This window comes from Leiobunum rupestre, chromosome 11 (genome assembly GCF_980474605.1).
Source record: "Leiobunum rupestre chromosome 11, qqLeiRupe1.1.hap1, whole genome shotgun sequence".
NCBI classification, from domain to species: domain Eukaryota; kingdom Metazoa; phylum Arthropoda; class Arachnida; order Opiliones; family Sclerosomatidae; genus Leiobunum; species Leiobunum rupestre.
Genome location: NC_143394.1, coordinates 4,730,986 through 4,743,736, shown reverse-complemented (window position 1 = coordinate 4,743,736; position 12,751 = coordinate 4,730,986). Strand labels below are relative to the sequence as shown.

The following is a 12,751-nucleotide window of genomic DNA, read 5'->3' as shown; positions in this document are numbered from 1 at the left end:
TAAAAAATTACTGTAGAAACAGTGTAGATTTCTGTTTTATAAAATTTGTAGTATTTCCTAAATTTTTGGATTTTCCAGTAATTTTAATATTTTCTCTGGAGTTTTGGATTTTCCAGTATTTTTAATATTTCCTCTGAATGTTTGGATATTCCAGTATTTAATATTTCCTCTGGAATTTTGGATTTTCGAAAATTTTTAATATTTCCTCTAGATTTTGGGATTTTCCAGTGTTTTCAATATTTACTCCGAATTTTTGGATTTTTCCGAAGTTTTTAATATTTCCTCTGGATTTTCGGATTTTCCAGTATTTTTAATATTTACTCTGGATTTTTGGATTTTCCAGTATTTTTAATATTTCCTTTGGATTTTTTTTGGGATTTTCCAAATATTTTTAATATTTCCTCTGGAGTTTTTAGGATTTTCCAGTATTTTTAATATATCCTCTGAATTTTTGGATTTTCCAGTATTTTTAATATTTCCCCTGGATTTTTTTTGGGATTTTCCAAATATTTTTAATATTTCCCCTGGATTTTTTTGGATTTTCCAGTATTTTTAATATTGTCTCTGGATTTGCCGAAATTTTCAATCTTCTCGACAAAATATGGTGTTATCTTCAATTTAAAAACTATTCGATTCCATAGTGTGACCCCTTCGAAAATGATCAGTTGACTCTCGACGTTGTCGTTCGAACCATAACTACTTGCCAAACCTCTTTAATGAACATCCGTCGAAAGGGGCGGTAGGGATCAAAGCATGGCTCCGAAAAGGAACAATCTTTTTAGACAGAACACTTAAAAATACGCCATTGAAGCCGGAGAGAGTATAATCGTTAATTACAATGCAATGGCTTTTGCATTTTGGCAAACACAAATCAGCCCCCTTTTTTTGGCATATTTTCGACCCCACTTGTTAATTATTTGCAAACGCAACAAATTCCGATTTGATGATTGCAGCAGTCGGGAAAATATCAAACACTTTCTACTCCCTTTAAATTTATCGACTTAAATCTTATTTAAAAAGAAGCACCTTTAAATTTTTAATTTTTAAAAACGTTCACGACAACTCCTCAAGAATCATGGCGCCTTCATCCACCTAAACATTTGGATTTTGGCTGCATTTCAAAAACGTAGACATTACGCGGTATTTCTAACATTTCACTGTGTACAATAGCCGTACACGGATGTGTGTATTATTTTTTGTTAAAAACCCAGCCTATTAAGGTTTGTTCCCTTCATGAAAAAAGAAAACTGAATATTTTGTAAATTCATGAGATAACTAGTATACCGTCATCTTTAATTACTATCCCATCACGAAAAACGCGGGTAGCCCATCTTAATAACTTCTTACCTGTATAGGTTATAAATCATTTTTTCACCAGGTTACCTCCTTCCAACTAAATATTATTCCTAAACTTGGTTAACACCCCCATTATTCAACATTCTCACTCGCCATACCTGTTTTTAAGGTTTTTTACTTCGTCCGTACCCTTCAAGTACTTCAGTAGTAGCTATTCGTTCTTATTTGCCGCCGGTTTTAAACTAACAATGCCATACCAAAAATTGTCTATTTTTATTAACCATTAATTTAAACAAGATTTTATTCATACAAAGCATGTATTTAGCACCTATGCCAGGGCTCCCACCAGGTCAATAAAATACCGAAAAGCCCTTATTTTTCTTTAGTTCCCTAATCTACCCTAAAATCAGGGTTTGGTCCCTAAAGTACCCTATTTTCGTGTAATCCAGAGAAACCATCGTAGGCTTAAAATATTTTTATACATCTGCTCAAGGACTGTTTACAAAATAGTCAAATCTGAGGATTAACGATAAAATAGTTCGAACATAGTACATACGGTAGCGCCACAAGCTTGGTAACATGAAAAAATTGTAGGACTGAAAGAAAATATAAATTCTTAGTCAGTTTTGGAATTAAGTTCCAATAAGTTAGTTTCACATTCGTCCCCAATTTTGAAAGATTTGGTCCTTATTTTAAACTACTTCTATTGCAAAAAGTACCACTAGTTTTCTCAATATGCTTCCCCCATTAAAACACCATCAATTTAGCCTGGTATTTCATTGGTTCCTTTCAGTTAGGAACAACAAACACAGCACCCCACACGAGGAGAACGCAACCGATCAAAAATTGTGCATTTTCTTGCGTACATTTTTTATTAGCTAGACGTTTTAGCGCCTGCTGCCGTCGGAAGGGGAAATTCGGAAGTGGTCTTGCCCCCGCCCGTAAAACTTTCAGCGTTAAGGCTCGTCCAATGGAATTTGTACACAACACTGCGTTAGCGTGTTTAAAGGCTAGCTGCGTTCTCCTTGTGTTTGTGGCTCCTAGCTTGCAGCTTAGACCGTGATGCCCTGAGAGAAATAGATTTGACTCCATTCCGTTTCTTAGCATGATAAGGTCACAGCCGCTCATTGCTTTTACTATTCCTAGTATTAGTTACGAGTTCCTATCGTTTGTAATGTAATTCTCCCTAAGGATAAATAAATACAATATTATGACTTAAACGCTCGTAAGAGGATTTATAGCTTGGCGAACTTGTTTTTCCCGAAACAATTATAGAAGTATCTCCCGTGCGCGGATAAGAGGGATTACGTATGGTTGGAAGTGGGCCAGTGCCTTAATTATTCACCAGGGAGCGCTGCGGACGGAATTAACCGCTATAATTTGACTATTATGATAATGCCCTCTACGTAATGGTCGCTTCCGATTTTTGCCCCCCCCCCCCTTTCCTTTGTTGACCCCCTTTTATCATCATCTTCTCTTCGCTATCTTTTGTGCCTGGCGCTCTCAGCCGGAAGACGCGGATAAGGAGAGGAAACCTTGAGCCGCGATTCTCAATTAGCTCCTTTCGATACGCGTTCTGCTTTTTATCGTACAAATGACACTTTGCCGGGTTGTGTCACGAGATTTGTCACTTTAAAACGTAAGGCGTGGCAGACGACATTTTGACAATTTGAGGAAGAAACGTTTTATTATATACAAGTGGAAATTGGTTTATTGATTTTATTTTCATTTGTGTTATTTATCAATTCCGATTTTATTTTATTTTATTTCACTTGATTTCTTTGATTTTACTTATTTTTTAATTGATTTTTGACTTTTTAATAATTTTACGCCTCTTTTTTTTGGCAAATGGTTTTAAACTTTTCGTGCATCGTTAACCACTTTGGATACATTGTGTTGTGGGGTTTCTAAATTGATTATATTTTTATCTAATAATCCCGGGCCTCAAGAAACCCTATTACTCGACATAACAGGGCCCATGGAATTAGTACCGCAGGGCCCCCAGAGACCCTATAAAATCCTACATTTTCCAAAATGTCCTGTAACATCCTATATCTTTAGTAAAGTACCCAAAAAGTCCTATAAAATCCTATAATTTTGATATTTGGCCCATTTCAAAGACCGCCACTCACTTGTCAGTTAAATTGCTAGATTTAGCTATAGGATGATTTCCTATACCAAGTCACTCTAGTCTATACTTTTGTTATTGTTAACATGGTTAGCTACTAGTATATTTTGGTGGTAAAATGGTTAAATAGTTTCTATTTTGAAGTGAAAATCAAAGATTTATTTCACGAAATATAGATTTTGTTTTTAAATGCATAAAGTTAGTAAATAAAATAGCATAAATAGTCCTATAAAATCCTATAATTTTGATATTTGGCCCATTTCAAAGACCGCCACTCACTTGTCAGTTAAATTGCTAGATTTAGCTATAGGATGATTTCCTATACCAAGTCACTCTAGTCTATACTTTTGTTATTGTTAACATGGTTAGGTTTTAGTATATATTGGTGGTAAAATGGTTAAATAGTTTCTATTTTGAAGTGAAAATCAAAGATTTATTTCACGAAATATAGATTTTGTTTTTAAATGCATAAAGTTAGTAAATGAAATAGCATATATAGTCCTATAAAATCCTATAATTTTTAAAATTAGTCCTATAAAGTGCTATATTTTTAAAATATAATCCTATTTTTGTTATATTGAAGATTTGAGTGGGGCCCTGTTGTATCGGCTCTCTCTCCAACTGAGTCCCCCAGTTAAAATTAACGGGGCCCGTGCAGCCCGTAAGGCCCGCTATTGGTATTGGAGGTTAACGGTAATAGTTAGTGTAGGGAGCTGTTGGCCCGCGTGATACGCAGGGCTTGCCACCACCCTCCTACGCATTGTAACCCTGTCGCTAGATGACTTGGGTCTAAGGTGGTGCTGATTATTATTTTTGCTATTACTTGTTGATCGAATAATTTTATTATTTATTTAACAATAATATATTTAAGTGTTCATGGTATTTCTGTATTCAGTTTCAAATAGGCGCAAATGAATATTTTATCTATAGGAAAAAACATGTTTGACATCCTGTGACGTCAAAATGGCTCCTATTTTCAACACGATCGTTTTTCGTTCCTTATCTGAGGGTAATTATGGACCCCGAAATAGTTCCGACGCCGGTTTTATATGCTAATTAAGTCGCCGAAGGTTTGAGCGTGTGCTCCACTGACGTCACGCGTTGAAAAAGAGCCGCTCCTAGTTGAGCTCTTCCCCGCGTGGCACGCAACAAGTACCAGCCAGCCCGAAACCTTTTCTTAGTTGACCTTGAGAGAGAAGGAGTGAAAAAGGGGGAAACCAATTTTTATTTCCGAAGCGTCTAGATTAACAATCAAGTCTATTACCGGGTTCGTTTAATTTATCTCATTTTTGAACGTAAAAACGAAGCGTATTACCGGGAATCCCGCGTTAAAGGCGCCGCTGCCCCGCTCCTGTAAAGACGTCTTCCCCCCTCCGAGTAGACATGGAAGCTATTTCGGGAAACACTGACGTCAATGATACGTCGGAGGGGAGCTTCTACTCGCAGAGTCGGTCGTTTTCAGAGGGATATAATTGGGGATCCATCTTTCGCTGACGTATACCTTGAATGCCCTCCCCCCTATCTGATTCGCCCCCCTCCTTTCTATGTTATCCCCCCGCTAAATCGTTTGGATGTTTGGGATTATGGGAACCGATTTATCGACGTTATTTACGGTTACTTGAGTTTGAACATGAAGAGTATAGAGGGTCTTTCAAAAGGTTATGCACGAATTTGAAGGAGTTGTAGGCCCGGTGAGTTGAGAAGTACGCCTGTTTTTCCCCCATTTTCCTACGATGAGTTGAAAGAGCGCTAGAGAGCTTCAAAGTGTGGATTACTAGCCCCTGGAAGTAGGCTGCAACCAGCGCCAAACCAAGCAGCGGGGAAATGCGAACATGAAGGTTTGGGTTCGTGTGATAGCTAAAAACGTCCTAGTTTTTAAATATGCTTATTTCCAACACTGTTCACCGATTATTTCTATCGGTTATTATCTTTATTTTGAATGTTAAATCCGCTTTAAACAAATAGTTTTATATTTTATTCCTTTTTCCCTCCCAATTTTCTACCTATATTTCACTGATAAATTTCCTGTAATTCTTTTAAAGGCTTTTAAAATATTCTGTGGTCACCCTGGTAAAATCATAAGTTAATAATTACGTTTCAGTGGGTCAGTTTAAATTTTACTGGGAGCCATTTTGCAAAATAACTAAATATTTTTGGTGGACCTGAATCATTATTTAAATTAAGTATTATTATTTCTTTCAAAATATAAAAATTTTGATTAAGGGCCAAGTCATGAGTGACTTGATTTAAATCCTGTAATGTATGTCAATGGATGATTAAAAAATAACAACAAATAGATTCTAAAACAACTCCAAAAAACAAAGCTTATCTTAGCGTACTAAAATATTAAATAGTAATTAAATTAATTTAAAATTGTTTTTGATTTTAGATTTTATAAGCCATAGAAACGATTTCATCAATGTTAAAAAATATTTTGAGAGCCATATTCAAAATGTTCACATATTTTTGGTACACAAGGTTGGCTGATATAAATTACGATTTAAACCCAATTTTAATTTTAACATAAATTTTCTTTTGAAAAAAAATTATAATTTAGGGTATCAAAAATATAAATATTTTGTTCTTTAAGAGCCACGGAATCATTTGCAAATTTTGAGCAAAATTTCCCGGAGACAAGCGCCCATATCTAGTGAAATTTGAACGATTTTTATGACCCTTTAAATGATAATTTAAAATTAAAGTTTATCAAAGCTATCGTTCAAGGGAATAACCGAAACCAAAAACATCAATAAAAACCCAGCTCATTAGTTGGTCTGTTTTATCGTCGAAATCTCTAATTAGCGATTGTTAGGTTTATAAAATTTCACCGTCGAATTATAATGAGTTTCCCATCTGTGTTTCCTCCAAACTCCGCTTGCTCGCGGGTTCTATGGCTGATCGAGATTTCCAACTTCTTTGTGCTGGATAGTTGGCTATCGGATCTGAGGAGCATCAACCGTTGGAACTTTACGCTAAAATATAGTATGTCCAAAAAATGAAACGGTTCGCTTCAATAAAATTAGATTTTTGAAAAAGATTCAACTTTTCTCTTGAAATTAACCTATTTTCACAAATTGTTTATGCGTAAATGTGGCAACTCGGGAAATTTTAATGTTACAATATTTTTCAAATCAAATCAAAAAGATGGTACTTTGGGAAAATTTGTAGTTAACATATTTTGTAAAAAATCTCATTTCTACACCCAAAATCAGTTTATTGGGAAAATGAGTAGTTACCAAATCTTGCAAATCAAGTTGTCTACGCGCAAATATGGTAACTCGACAAATTTACAAATTTCCTTATTTTGCCAAGCAAATGATCTTTGCACAAATATGGTTATTCGGAAATTGACGAAATTATCTTATTTTGGCAAGCAATTTTTTCATACATTTTTTATGCACAAATACGTTAACTCGAGAATATTTTGCAAATCAAATATTAAAAAAAAAAGATGGTAACTTGGGAAAGTAGTACTTACCATATTTGGTAAATAAAAATGTCTAAGAACAAAAATTAGTAGTTGCCATATTTTTCAAATCAAGTTTCCATGGCACTATATAAACAGTAATTTGCAGGTCCTGGCTCTCGGAAATACTACTTGTTGGCGATTTCCCAATAGGGAAAACCTGTAGGATTGTTTTCTACAACCTGCACGCCGCTAAAAGTTTCCCGTTCACGTTATCGAGGGGTACCTTAACGTGTCTATACAATATTTCGCATTGATTATTTTAACATAATAATTTAAATTTTTTCATTATTTCCGAGTTACCATATTTTGTAACTACGCTTTTGGATTCATCATCCGCAAAGAAAACAATAGCTTAAGACTGATGCCGAAAATACCTGTCCTTCGTCCGTGACCCATTTTTGGGCGCCGGGATGTTGACTCTTAGTCAGGTGTAGGGAACCCAAAATTGTTCGGACGAATTTGGGCTATTAAAAAAGCCATAAGCCGCTCTGTGATATTCCGTTCTGGGTCTTTGGAAGGGGTTCGCGTATACCCGGTTTGCAATGTTTCGCGTCGGGGCCACTAACCCATATAGAGGACGCTCTTTTGTTTTGACTCGCCACCATCGACGAAATTTCTTTTCAAACGAAAACGGTTTAGTTTCCCTTCTCAGCTGGAATTCTCGGGGTTTTCCTGGACGCGGTAATGACTTACCCGTTGCCTTCATTAGATAATCAGTGATAATCAGTCCGGACTGCAAGTTGTTTAGAATATTACGATTTTATTGAAACTTTGCGAGATTCGAGTTGGTTACAGCGTTCGTGGATAAGTCGGGGATTTACAAATGAGGGAAAAAGTCGGGGATTTTATCAGTGAACAAACTTTGCGAATAATATTCCCACTATAGTTGGCGAAAAAAATTAGGTCTTATGCCTGGCACGATCTCAGTATACTGTTATAAAATATAATTAAGTTTGTGATATTTAAAATAAATTGTTTCACTTTCTACTTTTACCTATTTAAACATTGGGAATATTGCCACAAATTGGGATAACTTGGAATAAGTCAGGGATTTGAAATGCTAAAATTACTCACGAGCCCCAGGGTCAAAAGATATGATTTGAAAACAAATTCGTTTCATATTTTATTTGACGAAGGATAATTTATTTTGTCGAAAATCATCTAGATAATCATTTTTGTCCAAAATGGTCAAAGAAATAATTTATCTAGTCTAACATCGTTGAAGAATTAATTTATCTAGTCTAAAATCGTTGAAGAATTAATTTATCTGCCCTAAAATCGTCGAAGAAATAATTTATCTGCCCTAAAATCGTCGAAGAATTGATTTATCTGCCCTAAAATCGTTGAAGAAATAATTTATCTAGTCTAACATCGTTGAAGAATTAATTTATCAGGTCTAAAATCGTTGAAGAATTAATTTATCAGGTCTAAAATCGTTGAAGAATTAATTTATCAGGTCTAAAATCGTTGAAGAATTAATTTATCAGGTCTAAAATCGTCGAAGAAATAATTTTTGTTTAAAATCGTTGAAGAAATTTATTTTATCTAGAATTAATCGAATAAAAATTGAATATCGCTTTGTCTAAAATATTCTACTAAATAATTTATTTTGACTACCAAATAATAATTTGACATAAAGTCGTCTAATTCATAGAAATAATTTAAAGAATTCCTGTAGTTAAATTCAAACGTTTTTTCGATTGTTCGATCTTGAAACTACCGCGTAAGGAATTTGTTAATCGCCAAATCGTCTGAATAAAATAAGGACTTTTAAAGACGAGGGTATTTTGCAGGGATGACCCCGAACGGAAAATTGTAAATAAGGCAGGCGCGGAGAGACGCTAACTTTGGAAGGTGCCGTTAGATGGGTCATTGGTTCCTCCCGAAAATCTCCGTCGTCCGTATGTGGGTCAGCGTTTATAGCCCGGAGCCATCGCGAAAGTTTCGATTGCTATTAAAGAATACGGATTTCGTTTTATTTACTCTTGTTTATCTGACGTCGCCAGAATGCGGAAGAATTTCTCGATTTATTGGCGTCATGTTACAATCCGATTACGCCGCGATATGCCTACATCGGAATAATTATAATAATCGAAACACCCGTATGTACTCATTCTCACACAATTAAATAAAAATCCCAAAAAGCGAGTAATTTCGGAGTTTGAAATTGTCCAGAATAATTTCAATTAGAAACCTATTTAAGTCCATATCGTCTCATATATTTATTTTAATTAACTGTCCAGAAAACAATTTTATTCTAAAAAACTAACAGCCTAATATCGTCTTAAGGAATAATTTATGATTTAATATCTAAACTTTGTTTAGAATCGACAGTAATATATTATAATAAAAAAGTTATTTAAAATATAAATTTGGTGGCGAATAGTCCTAAATAGTCCAGAAAACAATTTTTTGTACAAAATTCGTCTCGGGAATAAATTATCTAAAATTTAAGATTAGTTTAATATCGTCTTTAATTGTTCAAAAATAATGTGGGTCTAAAAATCTAAATCAAATATAGTTTGAAATCGTCTATTGTATATTTTAAATAATTTACGTTTTAATTGTGTAATATATTGAAATTTTAGAATCGCCCATAATTGTCTAAATTATGCCCAACACGTTTAAGGAATAATTATTCAATAATGGTCTAATTCGCCCTTGAGAAAACCCGAATAATTTGACTAGTAGGTCAAATTGCAGTTTTTCATTTCGAGTTTGCAATGAATTCGTAATCCTTTAAGTTATTTATTTAGGAATAATTTTAATCTAAAATTATTTTTGGATAAAATTTAGTCATCAAAGAATATGACATTCAAACGGTTGACGAAATATGGCATTCAAACCAGGGTATTAATTTTAGTCCCCTTTAATTTATTATGACAACTTTCTTGAACAAAGAACTGTTTATTAAGTTATTAGAATCGTCAATAATCAATGTTTTCCGTTTATTTTGGCAATAGATATATCTTCTTTGATCTCGAGGGCCGATTTTGTTTGTTTCGGAAAAGACAACTCTGATTTCAGGGACTCTCTTCCAGCAAATCTTCTGAAAGGTAAATTTTATTTTTATTATCAGGTTTGGAGGCTTCTGTTTAATAGAATTTGCATATTTATAAACTACATACTGTGTTGAAATGGTGAATTAAGCTTATGATTAGTTTAGTATGATTGAAGTTCGAAACGTTTAAATAATTTTACGTAAATGGTTTGATAATTTTGCGAACGTTTTCGCATTTGGATAATATTGCTAACATTTTGAGTCGGTCATTTTTGGGAAATGTTTCGCATTCGGATACATTTTTCAAACTTCGTATTCGGATCATATTTTCGAACTATTTGGCGATCGGATCATATTTTCGAACTATTTGGCGATCGGATCATATTTTCGAACTATTGGGCGATCGGATCATATTTTCGAACTATTGGGCGATCGGATCATATTTTCGAACTATTTGGCGATCGGATCATATTTTCGAACTATTTGGCGATCGGATCATATTTTCGAACTATTTGGCGATCGGATCATATTTTCGAACTATTTGGCGATCGGATCATATTTTCGAACTATTTGGCGATCGGATCATATTTTCGAACTATTTGGCGATCGGATCATATTTTCGAACTATTTGGCGATCGGATCATATTTTCGAACTATTTGGCGATCGGATCATATTTTCGAACTATTTGGCGATCGGATCATATTTTCGAACTATTTGGCGATCGGATCATATTTTCGAACTATTTGGCGATCGGATCATATTTTCGAACTATTTGGCGATCGGATCATATTTTCGAACTATTTGGCGATCGGATCATATTTTCGAACTATTTGGCGATCGGATCATATTTTCGAACTTTTTGGCGTTCATTTAAAATTTTCGAACATTTGGAAATCTTATAAACATTTGGAAATCTTATAAACATTTGGAAATCTTATAAACATTTGGAAATCTTATAAACATTTGGAAATCTTATAAACATTTGGAAATCTTATAAACATTTGGAAATCTTATAAACATTTGGAAATCTTATAAACATTTGGAAATCTTATAAACATTTGGAAATCTTATAAACATTTGGAAATCTTATAAACATTTTCGAGCTTAGCTTTTATCGCATTTGAATATATTTTTTGAAATTAATGAAAATTTTAGAGCTTTATCTCATTCGCATTGAGATACATGTTTTGATATCTCAAATTGCCGCTGTCAATATCAGGTTGTAAAAACTACCCCGTAATTAAATTTAGATTATAACATATAAATTCGAGCATTCGTTAGAAACGATTTTTTATACATCGATTAGAAAGATTAAGTAACTTAATTTGCGTAAAAATAATTAGAAAATCATTAAGAAACGTGTATCGTTGATCGCCTGTTTGGGGGGAGGGGTCGACAGTCGCCTTCGCGGTTTCAGAAGTAGGAAATAAATGAAATTGAGATCACCGAAAACCTCGAGCCATTTGCGAAGCGACGATTATTTTTTCCAATGAAAATGATTCACTCGCCGGTGTTCGGATATTTCGACATTTTATTCGCCAACAAATTAAACCAAAGGTCAACAATCTCTTCTCAAGTCTTTCGTATGTCCGACATCTCGCCTCAATAAGGAATGCTGATTCTTCCGAAAATTTTAATTGCTTCAAATTATCGATATTTCGGTCGGAAAGCGTTCTTATCGATATTTCGGTCGGAAAGCGTTGTTTTCGATATTTCGGTCGGAAAGCGGTGTTTTCGATATTTCGGTCGGAAAGCGGTGTTTTCGATATTTCGGTCGGAAAGCGGTGTTTTCGATATTTCGGTCGGAAAGCGGTGTTTTCGATATTTCGGTCGGAAAGCGTCCTTTTCGATATTTCGGTCGGAAAGCGGTGTTTTCGATATTTCGGTCGGAAAGCGTCCTTTTCGATATTTCGGTCGGAAAGCGTCCTTTTCGATATTTCGGTCGGAAAGCGTCCTTTTCGATATTTCGGTCGGAAAGCGTCCTTTTCGATATTTCGGTCGGAAAGCGTCCTTTTCGATATTTCGGTCGGAAAGCGTCCTTTTCGATATTTCGGTCGGAAAGCGTCCTTTTCGATATTCGGTCGGAAAGCGTCCTTTTCGATATTCGGTCGGAAAGCGTCCTTTTCGATATTCGGTCGGAAAGCGTCCTTTTCGATATTCGGTCGGAAAGCGTCCTTTTCGATATTCGGTCGGAAAGCGTCCTTTTCGATATTTCGGTCGGAAAGCGTCCTTTTCGATATTTCGGTCGGAAAGCGTCCTTTTCGATATTTCGGTCGGAAAGCGTCCTTTTCGATATTTCGGTCGGAAAGCGTCCTTTTCGATATTTCGGTCGGAAAGCGTCCTTTTCGATATTTCGGTCGGAAAGCGTCCTTTTCGATATTTCGGTCGGAAAGCGTCCTTTTCGATATTTCGGTCGGAAAGCGTCCTTTTCGATATTTCGGTGGGAAAGCGTCCTTTTCGATATTTCGGTCGGAAAGCGTCCTTTTCGATATTTCGGTCGGAAAGCGTCCTTTTCGATATTTCGGTGGGAAAGCGTCCTTTTCGATATTTCGGTGGGAAAGCGTCCTTTTCGATATTTCGGTGGGAAAGCGTCCTTTTCGATATTTCGGTGGGAAAGCGTCCTTTTCGATATTTCGGTGGGAAAGCGTTCTTTTCGATATTTCGGTGGGAAAGCGTTCTTTTCGATATTTCGGTGGGAAAGCGTCCTTTTCGATATTTCGGTGGGAAAGCGTCCTTTTCGATATTTCGGTGGGAAAGCGTCCTTTTCGATATTTCGGTGGGAAAGCGTCCTTTTCGATATTTCGGTGGGAAAGCGTCCTTTTCGATATTTCGGTGGGAAAGCGTCCTTTTCGATAT

General features: G+C 35.3%; 1 protein-coding gene across 1 annotated transcript in view; it reads left to right on the top strand.

Annotated features, from left to right (window-relative positions):
• Mef2 (myocyte enhancer factor 2) overlaps positions 1-12,751 on the top strand; it is a 146,207-nt gene that overhangs the window by 76,702 nt on the left and 56,754 nt on the right. The window contains exon 3 of the mRNA XM_090163857.1: positions 9,857-9,949. The gene's annotated coding sequence lies outside the window, so the exon portion shown is untranslated. The remainder of the gene's footprint in view (positions 1-9,856; positions 9,950-12,751) is intronic.